The 16,226-nt window shown below is 48.4% G+C and overlaps 1 protein-coding gene across 3 annotated transcripts in view; it reads right to left on the minus strand.

Moving 5' to 3' along the window:
• Window positions 1-16,226, minus strand: part of ACOT11 (acyl-CoA thioesterase 11) — a 1,040,268-nt gene that overhangs the window by 660,452 nt on the left and 363,590 nt on the right. The gene's annotated exons all lie outside the window — the stretch shown is intronic.

A 16,226-nucleotide genomic window follows, 5' to 3' on the forward strand; every position in this document is an offset into this window, starting at 1 on the left:
GTGTGTGTGTGTGTGTGTGTGTGTTTTCTTTTGTAGCAGCAATAGTGACACTGTAGGGAAGTGGGTCTGGCCTTTGGCCACATCAGGCCAAACCAGGTGCAGTCCTAGTCTTAGTCTACCCTTTGCGGAAGATGCTGGCAATGAGGACTGGTGAAATAGTGGGCAGAGCAACTGGATGGCAGGGCCAGGTCACATTACCAGCAGCCTACTCAATGCTGTCTGTCTGGAGTTGCTATACAGTCCTTCAATAGAGTCCTGGAACCAGCAGCCTACTCCATAGTGTGGTGCCTATTTCAAACCCCAGGTGATGCAAGTCAAGGTTTGTACATCCAGCAGTGGCGGCCGCTTCCACTTCTACATATACACACAGTTTGGCACCCCCCTGAGGTAACCGATATTTCCAAACATCTTGAAAGTGGTGAACAGGAATAGGTGACTTGTTATTGACCACATCCTTGCTTTGTGTCGTCCGTATATCAGAATGGGAAATGTGCCCTACACTCTGGCTGGTGTATCTCAAGGCTGATCAACAGATTCAGAAAGTGTTAATCTTTGGCTCGGCATTTTAGACATAACTGGTACCCCCTCATCCAATGAGGCTCAATTTCCCCCTCCACCAGCAGAGGTTAACACCACAACTCCCCAACAAAAGCCACAAATCCCCTAAAAATACATTGTACTGCACATACTCTGCTACTCCCCAGCAGAGGTTGACAGACGGACTGTGGGGTGAAGTTAAGTGGATAGATTTAGAATTGCTAGATGAGAATGCTGCATCCACACTGTTTCAGGGTTGATCAGAGTCACATTATTCCACCGAACACAGTTGCATTGAAAGAAAAGAGATAACTGCACTCCTCCCAGTTAGAGACAATTCTATTGAAACACAAGATGGAGCCAAGGGTGAAAGTTAGTGGACGAGGAAGGAGAATGATCCAGTCTGATAGAAGTGGGCGAGAAGTTCTCATGGAGACTAGATTTCCAAGTCTAGGACATAAAAGTATGTGAAGTGAGGGGTCTTGAACTCGAGGAGATGGGTGGATGGGGTAATATTTGAGGATTCCACCATAGTGTTTCTCCAAATCACGGGGAAGATCCAGCCAATACAAGGTTTGTCATGCAGTGAAAAGGCAAAAAGACCCTCACCCCTTTTTCAGAATTGTAGACAGAGGCCCGTGAGGCCTGGCAAGAAGGGGCTGGGGACCCCCTCAGAGTGTTTAGTACGTGTGCCCGACCCTCATGTAAACTAATGAATGTACCATTACTAGTGTACAATGTTCAAGACAATTGTTTTGGTTGGACAGATGCAGGAATTTAGGCCTGTCCACAAGTTTGATATGGAGGTTGGTCTGCTAAGTAGCAGATCCAAACATGGGGTCAAAAAGTACAAATCGCTCACTGTGTTAGAGAATACAAAGATATGGAAGCAATGATTTATTTGCTAATAGTCCAAACAAACATATAATGTAAAAAATTTAGGGAAATGCAACATACATATGTAAAAATAATGACAATTATCAATGACATCAATTAACAAAAAAAGGGGGGGTGTAATATATACAACAAAGTAAACATAAAATGCTGTTTGATTAGTATGCAGATATATAATAATGTAACAACCATTGAGATGTAACAATACACATGCTAATGTGAATACATAGGTATTTTGTAATAAATCCAAAGAAAAAATAGAAACAGGAGGGGTTGTAAAGTCGCCCAAATTTCAAAAGTGTCCTAATTAGTGGATGATTTCCTATTTATGTTTAGGTATTCCTTCAAATTGTAACAATAAATGTTCCAGGGTCATAAGGAAAACAAGATATTTTTTTTAGCCAACGTGGCAGAGACTGAATATACAGAGTCTGTTGCAACAGGGAACCCATAAAAACAGGTGTTCCCAGTTCGTATCACGTTTCGGCGGATTTTCAGTAAATTACGTCCGCCTTCATCAGGGCTCCGTGGGGATGACCCTGCAATGTGTATAGAGAACTCCAGTGAGTATATTTGTGGAATGCCAATAATCAAGCATGAATAATAATACAGAAGGTCTCAGAGCACCGTGCTGGCAGCTTACCTGCCGGTGCTGTGTATCCCAAGTTCTCGGTTTTCATTCACCAAGAAGCCAGTGGCTGAGCATTGGAGGTCCCCAGACTTGGTCCTGCAGAGACATATGCGGACCCGGACAGTAATAGTGGTTTACACAATCATTCTGTGTGGAGAACAGAAAGACAAAAGAAGTAGTATAAGAGGAGCTTCTAAAGGGCCCGCACTGCTTACAATAGCATCCGGTGGGTGCGGTGCAAAAACATACTAAGACTACCGTGGTAGACAGAGGGATTACTGAAAGAGGAACCTGCTGGTCGGGTGATTGTGGTCCACTGAGTGGTGGGTGGTTCAGTGGTATCTCTTCTAGTCAGCTGACTATTTGCTGAAACAAGTCCTGGATAGGTCAGGATCACTAAAAGGGAAAAACCCAAAGTAAAGTGGAAGTCCAAGGGTAGCCATAGAGATTATAACTAAAAGACTTTGTTACGTTCGTTTTCCAAAATATGCCAAGTGAAAATGAATGCGAGAAAAAAGAGGGGGGAACTCGCCGGGGATGCTGTTATAATCTAGTCCGAGTCAGTGAACTGCACTGGTATCGTTAGTATTATAGTGTAAGTAGCAAGGAATTGTAGTGTATCCTCGCATGCTCATTATGCATGTGCAGGCATTTGGTCCGATGCCGTGTGCAGTGATTCTAAAGGGGAGTTGTAAGGGCTGCAAACCAAGTAACCTGCCTGACCACTTGTTTGAAAAACGTCACCCGATGTGTATTTAGTGCACGACCAAGAATACATAGAAAAAGGGGTCTCCGTACCCGATTGGGAGACTCAAATAGTCCGTCTTGTGCAGAGCAAGCATGCTGGCCGACTGGCGTTGAACGCATCTAAGCGTTGTCAGTAGTGGCGTGGGCGCTGGGTGCCGTTGTTAATGTAAAGGCGTCCCTGACGACCGCGCGTGCGTGGAGCTCCAAGCTCCATGACGCGAGCTAATCCCGTGGGATCAGGAAGCGCGTTCGTCTGAGTACGGGCGCGCGCTCTCAAAGCTTGTTGATGTGCTTGTAGCCAAGATGATCCATGGAAAACATGGGTATACAGCATCTAAGTAGCTGCTCATGTGTAGCCCAGGGCACAACCCTCATAACAGGTTAGTGTGTGTTAATACGAACAGTACATAGTTGTGTAAGTGTGTACATAACCAAGTGCTACTGTATGATGATGTCAGAAAAAGGGGACATATTGGTACTTGTGTGTGGAGTGCCGCGGCACATGTATATGAAATTTATATCACACAAAAACCCCAAAGACTGAAAAGACATTCGGGGATAATTGGCTCATGTGATGATGCAATGTGTCAAGGTGCACAAGAATGGTGCAGGCGGAGGGGGGTTTGTTGCATTGTGGGGGTCAGGCCAGCAAGCTCCTCATTATGGGTACCTTAAATGAGTGGCTGGAAAATCTGATTCAGGGAATGGTGGTATGTGTCTAGGTGGACCTAGATTCTTTTTTCAGGAGACTGTGTTGGGTATCAGGTCCACCCTTAATTTTTTCCACCACCCACCACAAGATGTCGTTGGGGGTATGGTTCATGGTAAGGTAATGCTCCACTAAGGGGGCTGTCAAGTTTTTACATCTTATTTTTGAACGTGTCGTTCACCGATGGAAAAAGTTTATCTTCTTGGTGAATTTGCAGGCGACAATTGCCGCATGGATGGTGACCTTGTAAGGGACGGAGTGTGCGGGAGCTACCGCACATTGTGTCTTGTTGATAAAGAGTGTACCAAGTGTTCTTTTATGTTTTTGGCACATTTGTAGGTGAACCTCAGAGGCTGTTCATCCGGTAGGTTCAAGCGTGCAATATGCCAATGTTTGTTCACAATTTTCTTTAATTGTGACGTGTGTGTGCCGAAAGTGACCACACATGTAATTCGGGTCTCAGGGGGCGAGGGATGCTCCTGTTCTGGATGGATAAGGTTGTCTCGATTGGAGTTGCGGGCTCATTTCCTGGCTTGTGTAAGTTGTCGTTTAGGGTAGCCTCTAGCTTGTAAGCGAGTAGAGCGGGCTTCTGAGTGGCATTTGTAGTCCACAATCGAGGTACAATTCCTCCGAATACGGAGGAATTGTCCGTAAGGTAGATTGTCTTTGATGTGGGCTGGGTGATTGCTGGTATAGTGCAAGAGGGTATTCCTGTCCGTGGGTTTACGGTAAAGATCACATTGTAGGGTGCCCTCTTTATGTCTGATAATTCGGTCCAAGAAGTTAATCTCGGCGCTGCTATGGTCAATGGTGAATTGTATATCCCTGTTACAGGTGTTCAGCCATGTCCAAAAGTCATTTAGCTCAATGGCCGTGCCCGTCCAGGTAAAGATTATGTCGTCAATATAGCGGTACCAATACTAATCTGAGCCTGCCATTGATTGTGATCGGAGAATATATAGTCATTCTCAAACTTGGCCATATACAGTATTGCCAAGCTAGGGGCGAATGCCGCACCCATAGCAGTTCCTTTGGTCTGCAAGTATATTACATTATCAAAAGTGAAAAAGTTTTTACATAGTGCAATCTCCATTAGTTCTAATACAAAATTGATTGGGGTCTTGTGGGGGGTGGAGTCGGCGGACATCCACTCCCGGGCACATTCAATGGCATCAGCTTGAGGGATGTTTATGTATAAGGACTTGATGTCCATTGTCACCAGAAGCTGAGTTGCGGGGTCAAAAGTGAGGCCCTCAAAGACTGAGATTGTGTGTGTTGTGTCCTTTAACCTTTTAAGTGCCAAGGACGAGGTAACTCGTCCTTGGAAGTGCATGCACAGTGCCAAGGACGAGATAGCTCGTCCTTTTCAGCACGTTGTTTTGAGCGATCCCTGAAACGCAGGGATCGTTCAAAACTGTAATCCAACCCCCAGGCTATGTGAGGGGGAGGTCCCCCCTCACTGCCAGGGGGCTGGATTACCTTCAGTTTCACGTCGGCGTGCGTAACGCACGTCGGCATGAAACTGAAAGTAAATCCACCGCAGCAGCCATTTTCGGCTGCTGCGGTGGATAAAGAAGGCGAGTGCCCTTCTTTGACAGCCTTGATCTCCGGCTGTATTTCAAGCCAGAGATCGAGGCAGGTATCGTTGGAAAGGGGAGATTCTCCAATTGTGTGGCATTGCTGCCCGCGGATCGGGCGCAGGGCGCCTCGATCCGCGGGCAGCAACGTCACGGATCAAATGAAGATCCGCTTGTGACGCGGGGGGAGGGGGGGCCTGCTTACTAGCTAAGCGGCCCCCTTCCCCCGTGGCCCCAAAGCATGGGGCCACAGTGCCAGGGACCCCTGGGGGCAGATGATCACTGCCCCCAGGGGTGAAAAAAAAAAAAAAAAAAAAATCGAGGGGAGGTGCGAGGTGGGAGGGGGTTTGGGGCCCTGGGGCCCACTGGACCACCAGGGATTGATCAAAAAGTGGTGTCCCTGGAAAGGGGACTTTCTCCCCTTTCCAAGGATACCACATATGAGGCATTGCTGGTCACGGATCGGGCGCAGGGCGCGCGATCCTAGGAAGGGGCATCTGACCCCAGGGAGGGATCCAAGAGGTGGGGCCCCCCTATCTGCCGCCAGGAAGGGGGGCCCCCAGGGAGGGTTGCATGAAGAGGGGCCCTCTATTTGGGGTGGGGGGGGCTGAGGGCCACCCTCCGTTGCAGTACATCATTCGCTGCCAATTTAGGGTGCCCCTCAGCCCCCCCTAAAAGGCAGCCTATGAATTTGTATTTTTATTTTTGTTTACCCAACTTCGCTTGGTGCAGATGGCCATCTGCCCCCAGGGTGCCCAAACCCTACTGCCCCATCTATTAGGGGTCCTGCCCCACCTTTTGTGGTGGCCCTCCCCCCCACCCCCAATGGCTGGGGGACACACCTCATGCAGGCCTCCCTGGGCCTCCTCCTAACGGCTGCGTGAGGTACACCCCACCTCCATTCGGGGTGAGTGGGGAGAGGGCCACCCCAAAAGGTGGGGCAGTAGGGTTTGGGCACCCTGGGGGCAGATAGCCACACTAATGTGGCCATCTGCACCAAGCAAAGTAGGGTAAACAAAAATCAAAATACAAATTCATAGGCTTCTTTTTAGGGGGGGCTGAGGGCCACCCTAAATTGTCAGCGAATGATGTACCGCAACGGGGGGGTGGCCCTCAACCCCCCCCCACCCCAAATGGAGGGCCCCACCTCATGCAACCCACCCTGGGGGCAGATAGGGGGGGCCCCACCTCATGCATCCCTCCAGTAAGTATAATTGTGGAATGCCAATAATCAGGCATGAATAATAATAATACACAAGGTCTCAGAGCACCGTGCTGGCAGCTTACCTGCCGGTGCTGTGTATCCCAAGTTCTTGGTTCTCATTCACCAAGAAGCCAGTGGCTGAGCATTGGAGGTCTCCAGACTTGGTCCTGCAGAGATATATGCGGACCCGGACAGTAATAGTGGTTTACACGATCATTCTGTGTGGAGAACAGAAAGACAAAAGAAGTAGTATAAGAGGAGCTTCTAAAGGACCCGCACTGCTTACAATAGCATCCGGTGGGGGCGGTGCAAAAACATGCCCTCACCGGGGGGTGTGCCCGACCCTCAACCAGAGTTAAGAAGTGGGGTAGTAGTAAAACTATGAACGAAAATACAATTTGAAATGTCAGAGGTGTGCTAAAAGTAGAGTTTTGCTGCAACCCCGGGAAAAAGTTTGTAGTATTGAATCGGCAGACAACCAACTTAGAAGAGCATGTAAACAAGCATGAAGGGGTTCAAATGGGCTGCCGAATATAGGAGTTACGTCTGCATGGAAAGGATAAAGAGGAGCGTATTGAATAACTTGTGGCCCCCTAAAGGATCAGACAATAGTGAGCCTAAAGGCATGACATCATTAATAAAAAAATTGATAAGCAGCAGAGTATTCAAGGGGGACTTCTCCCATGACTAAGAGAAATTGGGTGTCCACAGATCACCACGAAGTCAACACCCAAGAAAAATGTTAGTTAACTTGCTTTCTAAGTTGCAACTCTGTTCCTTTAGTCACCAGCATAAAAGAATTCAAGTTGAGGGCTTAACGTATTACTTCGGACAGGATGTCTGCAAAGACACAGTAACAAAGCACTGGGAATTCAAAACCGATTGATTCCTTCAAGTCACTGGGTATTACAGCCAAAATGAGGTCTACAGGTGGGTCAAATGTCATGTTCAACAACCACATGCAAACCTGTTCTTCAGCGCGAGAGCTGCAGAAGATCTGAACTATATCCAACAAGAGGGGTGGGGGCGTCAGGCTGTAACCAGACAGTGAGGCGAGTATGTCTGAGTAAGACACGCAGAGAACACCATGTTTTAGTGTATGGTGCCAGATGGTACTGCGACAGTTACAAGCATGCCAGCGGGCAGAGTACGCTTAGGGAGTCTGCCCCATGTGTAGAGGGGGTAAAGTGGGAGTATTTAGTTATACAAAGGAATTTAAGAATGTGCACAAATAAACTGGACAGATTAAGTTTGAAAAGGCGTAATCCACACAATCCAAGGGTGTTTCTCTAGGACGAGCATAAACATGGAATGGGAACAAAGGAAAATGACAAAAAGAAGTTGAAATCTCAACAACAACAAAAAAACACCTACAAACAAGAGTAGGGAAGATGCTAAAGAGCAGTAGTGTAAAAAAGGAAGGGATATGAATGTGGAAGGTCAATGGGCTGTGACATCAAAAAGAATAACCTTCTTCCCAGCTAGCACTATTAATCAACAAAAAAAGCAAAGCAAGATCTTGGAAATGGATGAAAAGATTTAAAGCAGATCAGCGTTCCAAGCTTAAAAGAGCAATTATAGACTTAGCAGAGGCGTTGCATTTGCAAGGTTTCTAGGGGCTTAGACATAAAAAGGGCCAAGCCATGGTTTCAAGATTGGACAAGATGACAATTGCAATACCCAGTAACGCAATAGAAATTGAACATCTCCCAAAAGCTGTTCCTTCCAGAGCCATATACAAAGCACACTCAGGGCAGGGTTAGGGATTGGGGCCCTATGACAGGGTCACACTGGTAAACCCAGAGTCCCCAATAAAAAGCAGTGCCATGAACACATTTTTTCGTCAATAATATAGTTAACATACAACAAGTGCTCAATATCACAGAATTGAGTGCCAGCCCCTCTTGATCCCACAATGTATAACAAAAACCTGGACTGCTTTACTTCTAAGCATCAATGATCTTGCAGGCACCCTTGCGCCACTTAAATCAGCTATATCCACAACGCCTTCCCTGCAGATCAACAAGCTCACCATGACCCCCACTCAAAATAGCAAAATACCTCATTCACACAAGACATCTGTCCAAACACCCTAATAACAGGACCAAGTTTCTTTCTTAAAATGAAAAAGATATACCTTTGAGACAGACAAAATCTCACAAACTGATTGATCACTAGATTCCAAGAGAATTCCTAGAATCACTGAGAAAGCAACTGCCAATCAATTGCATGATTGTATTAACCAACAAGTACCAATCTACGATCAGACCAGAACAACTCACTGAAAACGTCACCATCGCTCCACAGGTGACGCTCTTCAAATCATGAACAATGGTGAATCGTGTTTCCTGGTCCTCCTCACCACTCTACTGTGCTCAGTGCGGTTGCCCACCACAGACGGACCAGCCTACGTATGAACTGAATGGGTTTCACAACTGTTTTGCCTCTTACTTCTTGGACAGGCACCAAAGCTCAACTCAGTCCTCCGTCATCACCTGCTGAGTCCCTCAAGGCTCAATACTCTACCCTGTGATCTTTAGTCCATAATTTCAACAGATGGGATCACTTAGCAATGACCCAGATCTCTCACTTCACTAATACTCTGCAAATAATCAAATTATACCGAAAAGTCAGATGTGACCAGGACATCTCGGTCCTCAGGCATCCATGACCAGTACATACCAGAAGTTGAACGCCACGAAAACAAAATTTGCTCTGCTTGGTCACCCATCCAACCAGAAAACCATTCAAGAGTGGCCAGATGGCAGGCACCTAAAACTACTTTACACCTCCCCTCACCTGGCCCCAACTGCCAAATAACTCTGGTGCACAATGGACAGCACACTCTCCTTCGACAACATACCAACAAAAAGGCCCCATCTGCCTGGTACCGTCTAATCCTCCTCCCACCCGGGTGCTTCAAACTCACAGTACAGGCCCTAGTAATGTGCCACATCAATGGGGGGGATGCACCTGGCCCCACATAGGGTCACTCAACACACCTTGGCAAAACTCAGAAGGAAGCAAAAACTTCAACCACATCTCTTCCATGTTAAGGGAGCTATACTGGCTTCCCATCCCAGCCATAACACGTTTTTAAACTGACTGCATCACCTATAAAGCAAACACTGCTCACACATCCATCTTAGCTGGAGGTTTGCAGCTAGGTAGGTATGTCCCACTACTCCAAGAGAGAACAATAGAGGTGATGGCTGCAAGGTTTAGAATTAATCTTAACCTCTGGTGCAAGTTAGGTCAATGCTCCAGACCATTGTTCTTCAGCCTAACAAGCCAATACAGAAAGGTGAAAGAACACATGAAAATCAGGCTTGGTCACACCCCGAAAAGGGACAGTCAGCCCAAATTGCTTGTTCACATCTTTGTGAACGAGGCCACAAGCAACCTCAGCCATTTTATGGCTTGCTGGGTGTCAGTGAGGTGAAGCTAGGGTCTCTAGGCCCAGCAGGCTTGAGACCCACGTCTGGGTATACCTTCAAGGCTGATGCAGGAGACAGGCCATTGTTAGGCTTGAGAAAAAATTGACACGCAAGGCAAAAAAAACAAAAACAGGAACCCGTCTGTATGCAACACTCTTTCTCCTGGAATACCACAATGGTGCCAATCTAGACCGCTCCAGCGCTCTTGCAGTTCAAGATGGAACTCAAGATCTTACTCTTCAGTCAATACCTAGGTGCCACCTAGGCCCCTTGCATTTCCGCACCACATCCCACCCCCATGGCCAGAACTTCCCATGGCACATATTTTAACTCCACCACCACATTATCATTACATTACCCTCTCTAAGGGTGTCAAAGAAGGGTGCCGACAAAAGGATGGCAAAAACCCTTATTTATTAAGAAAAGAAACCGTCATATCCCCATCTTCTAAGAGGTGTTCCCTGCTTCAAACTAATACTAAAAGATCTGTCAGAAAGTCAGATGAAATCAAACTCCCCCCGTTCTGTGTCATAACCGGCTTCTATCCCTTACTCTACAACTAAAGAATAAGTCAACAGAAAGTTCCTTCTCCAAGAGAAGAACTCATCGGCTGGTGTTTGGGTGGTATTCCCAGAAATGTTATTTGGCAAAATGATGCCTAGCGGGAATGGCTCCCTTCCCCCGGCTTGTTGTTCTAACAAACCTTGGCACCAGTCAACTTTCAGAACCAGGACACTGACCGCCTTTTCCTGGTGTTGGCTCCCACACTCAAATATATTTCACACCAAAGCCAGAGGGAATTACTCCCTTCCCCTGGCATCTCTTAATCAAAATAGCTTTCAGTTTCTTAAACATTCAGGACCAGGAAAAGGACTCCTTTCTCTTTATGTTAGAAAAAACAAAGAGAAAGGCTTCTGGCTACCTCCGGAGCATGACGTCGCTCCTGTAGCCCTCCTGCCTGCCTTCCCATCACCTAGTCTGCTTGAAAAACCTGCGTAAGCATGTGTGATTGTGTTGCACATAGCGGCTACTGCACGATTTTGCAGCATTTTCCACAGAGACCTTGGGTCAGAAATCAAGTCCTGCAGGAGTCCCATCTTGCCTCATTTTTACCCATTGCTGGAACCATTTAACATTATTTTCGCCTTTTTTGAACTGGTGCTTTCACTGCACCTTGGCCCTTTCCAAGGTGGCCGATCTGCCTGGCTCCCACATCCCATTGGTTTTTTTTTTTTTTTTTTTACTTTTCTTCATTGGCATGAGGCAAGAGCAGGTACACCATACAGTACAATATTAAGGCAACACATCAGCTACAGCACATTTACACAAGGTATTACGTACAGGGGTTTTCTACTAAGGGCAAGCAGTCTCTCGCATATATCAGCACATTACAGGAGACAGCAGGATCTATAAGTCTACTGGGGGGGGGGAGAGAGCAAATCAATATCATCTTTACTGTTCAGATAGCCGCACAATTCTGTCCAAACATTTTTGGAGCGAGAGGACATAGGAAGGGTGTTGATGTAGTCCACCTCACAAGACTGAGTCCAGGTGAGAGCCCTCAACCACATCTCGAATGAGGGGGAGGGGGGGAGCGGCACTTCCAGTGCTGTAATATACATTTCTTTGCGACCATGGTTGCGATATTCAAGAACTTGGACGATTTTCTCACCCCGTCCCCATCCCAAAGCCCAAACAGTGCAGCCCGTGGGTCAGGGGCGATCCGGATCCCTATTATCTCGGAGAGGGCTTCCATGATGGCTTTCCAATATGGGCCCAGCACCTCACAGGACCAGAACATGTGCATGTGGTCAGCCTCCAAGGATTTATACCTCGGGCAGGTATGAGCCTGGCTGTGTGCAAATCTCCCCACCCAGTGTGGCATGTAGTATAGCCGGTTCAAGATCTTATATTGCATACACCTGAATCTGGCACTGATGGAGACCTTGCGTGTCTGTATGCACATCCTACCCCCATATATCATCAGTTATAGGCAGTCCAAGGTCAGCACTCCACGCTTCCCGAGGAATCTGAGGTGCATCCTCTAATTTTTCCAGCAGCATTTTATACAGGGAGGATATTATGCCCTTAGCCCGGACTGAGTTAGTTATGAAGTGAATTGCAGGCGAGTCTGGGGGTTCGTCAGGATAGGAGGGCCACATGGCGCGAGCCGCTGCTTTAAGTCTGAAATACTGCAGAAGTTCCAGCGCCGAGCCCCAGTGGCCAGGACTGTGGGGTGATGAATTTCCCATCGGGGTATAGGTCGGATAGTGCTCTATAGCCCAGATCGTGCCAGTGTTGGATGAGTAGTCTATCGTGAGTAGGGCCAAGGCCTGGGAACGGCCAAATGGGCAGCCATTTGTCATATGGATGCTGGTCTGGATGGGACTGCAATAGTCGTCTCCATGCCATGGTTGTGGCAGCCACTGGGTCACCAGGGGCGTCAGCGCGGTAAGAGTGATGAAGGATTAGGGACAGAGTATTTACTTCTTCGCTACCAAGCTTCTCAAGTTTCACATGAGGGGGTGGGTCCGAGTGTGCATACCAGTGTGTGGCATGTTGGGCTTGTGCAGCTATCCAGTAGCGAGCGAGGTCCGGGGCCGTGAAGCCTCCTTTCTTGTATGGTAGAGCCATGTATTGCCACTTTTTGCGAACCGCACTGGAGTGCCATAGGAATTGAGCACATGCGGAGTGTAGGTTCCTTATTATTGTTTCCCAGGCCAGATCGGGACATTTACGAAGATGTAAATAAGCTTAGGGACCATTATCATTTTGATTAGGGACAATTTGCCAGATAGGGACAGAGGGCAGTTGCCCATTTCGACATCCGAGCTTCCGCCTCCTGTGCTGTAGCCGTGTAGTTATCAGCCAGCAGCGAGGGTCTAGAGAGGGAAATCTGGACCCCAAGGTATTTTATTCCGTCTGGGGACCATCGAAGAGGGAATTTGCACGTTGGTTGGGGGGTTGCCGCAGTGAGTGGAAATATTTCAGATTTCGTGTAGTTAATTGTTAAGCCTGAGAATGTGCCAAATGTGGTTATGTCGCGTATAATCGGGTCTAGATGGGCAGACGTGTCCCGGACATAGAGAAGTACGTCATCGGCGTACAATGAGATTATTTCTGGTGTGTCCCGCAGCCATATACCTTTTCGGTTATGCCTATGTCGGACATTGTCCGTCATGGGCTTAATAGCCAGTGCGAACAGTATGGGGGAAAACGGAGAGCCCTGGCGAGTGCCTCTGTGAAGCCTGAAAGGGGGCGACACCTGGGAGTTAACTAGGACTCTAGCCACAGGATTTGTATACAGTAGCTTGATACATATATCATACAAGGGCCAATTCCCATTTTGTGCAGTACCGCCCACATATAATGCCAAGAGACCATGTCAAAGGCCTTTTGCACGTCAAGGGTGACCGCGACGGCCCTGGCCTTGGGATCAATTCTTGCCATGACATTAAACAGCCGACGAATGTTGAGGGCCATCGACCGACCAGGGACAAAGCCACTCTGATCCGGATGGACTAGGTACGTCATTATGGGAAGGAATCTGTCTGCAATTATGTTGGCAAACATTTTTGTGTCAGTGTTTCAGAGATAGGGGTCTGTATGACCCACATTCATCAGGGGGTTTGCCCGGTTTGGGGAGCACAGTTATGAGGGCCTCGCGCATGGTTTGGGGCAAGGTGGCCAGGCCGAGCGAGTTGTTCCAGACCTCGAGGAGTCTGGGTGTGGGGGTGGCGACATGCTCTTGATAGAACTCTGAGGAGAGACCATCCGGGTTGGGGGCCTTACCCCTTTGGGAGACCCGAGACAGCCTCAGTGATTTCATCCAGGGTGATCGGGGCATCTAGCTGCTCTCTAGTGGCGTGGGAGAGAAGGGTCATGGGGATTTGGTCCAGAAGGAGATTTGTGTCATGTATGCTGTGTTCCTGCTGGGGACCGTACAGGGCTGCATAGAATTCAGCAAAGGTCTCAAGGATGGTTTGGTCAGACCAGTGCAGTGCTCCACCCACATCTCTGATACAGTCTATGCGGGTTCTCCCCTTTCCGCCCGGACCAGTCTGGCCAGGGTTCTCCCCGGTCTGTCCCCCTCGCCGTATTTCCGCGCAGCCAAAGGACGGACGTAGTACTGCACCTCCCTGTGGGCATGCGCTTCGAAGGCCTCCAATTCTGACCTTATCTGCGCCAGTACTGCTGGGGAAGGTGTAATGGTATACTCCCTCTCGAGGTCTTTAAGCCTCATTTCGGAGCGTTGTAGGCTATTTTTTATGTCCGTAAGAACCCCAGCCTCCCTAGAGATACACATTCCTCTGATGAACACCTTGAACGCCTCCCACCGGGTCCCATCGGATGTATCATGTCTTTTGTTGCACTCAAAAAAGGAATTAATGTCTGCTAGGATGTCAGCTTTGAAGACAATATCCCTCAGCGCCTCTGACTTGAAACGCCAAGCCAAGCAGGTAGGTGCATCCCGCCCAAATTTGATCCTGAGTGTTACTGGGGAATGGTCTGAGTGTCCGCGCAAGTATCTGTGTGTCAGTGACCCTGCCTACCATCCCACCAGATATGAGGAAGAGGTCAATCCTCGACAAGCTATCATGTACTGAAGAATAGAAAGTGAAGTCTCTCGCGTGTGGGTTGAGGGCGCTCCACACATCAGAGGCTCAATGTGGCCATATGTGTGGTAAGCAGATGGCTGCACGTGGCGTAGCCCTACGGGCCATGCCAGATCTGTCCAGTTCATCATCAAGGATCAGGTTCATGTCCCTCCCCCCATATGATTGGGATTCCAATGTATCTCGTGAGTATAGAGGTCACCTCGTCGAAGAAACCAGAGGCATTGAAGTTCGGGGCATATGTATTCAAGAGCAGGCATTCCGTGTTGGCAATTAGACAGTGAAGCACTACATATCCGCCCTCCGCGTCAATATGGCTGGCCCGCAGTGAGAATTGGACAGATTTGTGGACCAGGGTGAGGACTCCCCTAGATTGGGTTGAATATTTTGTATAGTATCTATTGGGGCCCCAGGTGGGAGCCAGACACGAGGCCAAGCGCCCCAGGGCGTGCGTTTCCTGGAGGAGGAGTACATTAATCCCGTGCCTCTGGGCGTAATCGGTTATTCGACGGGCTGTAGTGAAATTACTTAACCCCCTGACGTTCCAAGACATCAGATTAACAGACATGGTGCTTTATTAAGGAACATCCCAACAGTGATATTTGTTGCCATTCAGTACCATGCGCCCAGCAGAAGTAAGGTTGCACTGCCTTGTGACCATGGCTCCCACTCTCAAGCTGTTTTCATTAAACCACCCCTGAACTTTGCCACGCCCCACCCCCACTGCCCTCCCCCAACTAGCAGTGCAGTATTCCCCGCCCAGAACATAGGTGCCAGAGTGCCGTACCCAACTAAGCACCCCTAGCTCAATTGCCCAACAGGGGCAGAATAGTAACCAAACCAAGAAAACAGACATTGCAATTGCAGCGGGGGTTGCCACTGCCGTGTGCCCATCTCAGCAGATAGTGCGGTGCACAAGGCACCCTTGTCCATCAGTGACAGTTATAAAGCTGCGTTACTAAGGAAGTATTGTGGTGGATGGTATCTGACAAGAAGATATGATGATGACTTTAGTGTGGCTTGACAGGATGCTACGAGACATTGGTGAGGGGGACCAAGGTTGAAGGGCACAGCCTATCCGAGTGGTGGCGTCAACCATGGACAAAGTGTGACCCTCCAGAAGCAAAGGTGGATGGAAGCTAACGTCTGTTCTATGCAGTCGGTGAGACATGCCGTTGAGTTGAAGGAAGGAAGGAAGGAAGGAGAAACGCACGCCAGTGTCTATAGGGATGCCCAGGGGGTCCCCCCCCCCACAAGTTGGGATTATAAGGCACTTCAGACATCATCCATCGGATCATCTGAGGGATCTCTCAGTGGGATCTGTGAATCAATTAATTTCACTGCTTCATCCGGAACCGCAAAAGTATAGTTTGTTGCGGTAGGTACGTTTCAAGCGTGCCGGAAAAAGTATTGTATATTCGATTTTACTTTCCCTGAGCATTTTCTTCACTCCGTTGAATTGCCTGCGCTCTGCCTGAACCCCCACAGAAAAGTCTGGGAAGATTCTGATGACTTGCGACTCCATCTTCAATTCGCCCTTCTCGTGTGACAGGCGCAGTATGTGGTCTCTGTAGCTAAGAAATGTAGCTATTATTAGCCTGGGGAAGTCGCCAGTTTTGGGGTGGGGGGGCTAGCGCACGATGTGCCCACTCAACTGTGAAGAATGGAGAGAGTGGAGGGTCGCCAAGGAGGTCCCTGAGGAGGGACTCCACTGCCAAATCCATCCGACCCTTGAGTGCAGACTCAGGAACACCCACAATGCGGATATTATTCCTTCGAGACCTCGACTCCAAATCGTTGCACTTGCCGTTGACGCTTTTCATGTCTCGCACCAGCTCCGTGAACGTGTTCTGGAGGGCGAGCACGCCATCCTC

Source organism: Ambystoma mexicanum, chromosome 1q, assembly GCF_040938575.1.
Source record: "Ambystoma mexicanum isolate Mex_15411 chromosome 1q, UKY_AmexF1_1, whole genome shotgun sequence".
In the NCBI taxonomy this organism is placed as follows: Eukaryota; Metazoa; Chordata; class Amphibia; order Caudata; family Ambystomatidae; genus Ambystoma; species Ambystoma mexicanum.